The 1,806-nt window shown below is 43.4% G+C and overlaps 1 pseudogene; it reads left to right on the forward strand.

Annotated features, from left to right (window-relative positions):
• Positions 1-502: 502 nt before the first annotated feature.
• On the forward strand, positions 503-1,583 carry LOC106511376 (retinol dehydrogenase 14 pseudogene; annotated as a pseudogene).
• Positions 1,584-1,806: the final 223 nt, after the last annotated feature.

Here is a 1,806-nt window from a genome sequence, read left to right on the forward strand (position 1 = left end):
CTTTATAAGGACATCAAAAATTCCTCATTAAAATGACATCAAATTAGGATTCAGACCAAATATTTATGTATTATTGTAACCAACAAGACAAATTAAGTCATATATATGGATTTAATTATGATATCAGAATGATCCAGGTGTCAAAATGTAACTTTTAAAGACAAGAATCTGAAAATGTAATTAGGTCATTTTGACCAAATTTAACTTAATCCTCATTTCGATATGATGGCTCATAAATGTTCAATGAACCATTTTCAATTTATATGTTCATTATACTTGTTAAATTAATTAGAAAAAGTTTCATACTGAAAAAATACTTAGAACTATTTTAAAACATTTTTAAACTTTGACCAACATAATAGGAGGGTCAAATAAACAAAATCTGCATAAAATCAGGATAGTAGCTATTTAAAGTCATAAATAAAGCCACCAACTCATTAATGGGTTAATTTAAACAGACGTAGTTTAAATTTAAGGTGTTTTAAATGTGTATTTTTTTCAGGAGGAGTCAAAAATTGACGTGCTGGTGAACAACGCCGGCGTCTTCCAGTGTCCTTACACCAAGACGGAGGACGGGTTCGAGATGCAGCTCGGCGTGAACCACCTGGGTCACTTCCTCCTCACTCACCTGCTGCTGGACCTGCTGAAGGCCTCGGCCCCGAGCCGCGTCGTGGTGGTCTCCTCCAAGCTCTACAAGCACGGCCGCGTCAACTTCGAGGACCTGAACAGCGAGCAGAGCTACGACGCGGCCTTCTGCTACAGCCAGAGCAAGCTGGCCAACCTGCTGTTCACGCTGCAGCTGGCCCGGCTGCTGCGGGGCACGGGGGTCACGGCCAACGCCCTCACCCCGGGCGTCGTGCGCACCCGGCTGGGCAGGCACGTCCGCGTCCCCCTCCTGGCCCGGCCGCTGCTCCGCCTCGCCTCGTTGCTCTTCTTCAAAAGCCCGCTGGAGGGAGCGCAGACGCCGCTCTATCTGGCCTGCTCCCCGGAGCTGGAGGAGGTGTCGGGGAAGTGCTTCGCTAACTGCGAGGAGGAGGAGCTGATGGCGAAAGCTACAGATGAAGAGGCGGCCAGGAAGCTGTGGGACACGAGCAGAAGGATGGTTGGACTCGCTAACGGACCGGGGGCCAGTTCTGCGGGGACTTAAGTGTTCCTGGACTCATCTTCTTTTGAGCCTTCTTCTGCAAGCGACGTGATGTGGAAAAACAAAACAAAACTCCATTTGCCGCCCTGGGGATAAAAACACTAATGAAACGTGATAATTAAGTCTTTGTGAACAACATTACACAGAGCTGATTAGAGACTGGAAAAGGATTTGAGTTTGAAAAAGTGTCTTTAAACGCGGTTGTGCTCCTCTGCCAGCAGCGTTATAAAAATAATTAATCTGACGTTGCTTCACATCAGACTCACAGAGCAACTTTTATTTTAAAGTGCTAAATAAATTCTCTGTAATTACTATTATTTTTATTATTTTGGCCTAAATGTTGGGAGCAAATGGTCTTTTGGTGAGCCTAAATACCCAGACAAAAAGGGAAAAAATAATAAATATCTAGTTTTTAATGACAACCAAACCGAAAACCTGAGAAAATTCTCCTCTTTGTGTCTAAAGCTAAAACGTGGAATCATGTATTTTTGCTATTTTCCTTTGTGAATAATTTACCTGTGAATTTTAGAGTAGAGTTCTCGGCTGTCACTGTTTCTGTGCAGTCACTGCACAGAACTCTACTTGAAAACAGACAATTTTAGTCATAACTTGAGACAGGAAGGTGATAACTGCACGAAACTTGAACAACTTACATTTGGAAA

Source organism: Austrofundulus limnaeus, unplaced genomic scaffold (genome assembly GCF_001266775.1).
Source record: "Austrofundulus limnaeus strain Quisiro unplaced genomic scaffold, Austrofundulus_limnaeus-1.0 Scaffold2728, whole genome shotgun sequence".
Lineage (NCBI taxonomy): Eukaryota > Metazoa > Chordata > Actinopteri > Cyprinodontiformes > Rivulidae > Austrofundulus > Austrofundulus limnaeus.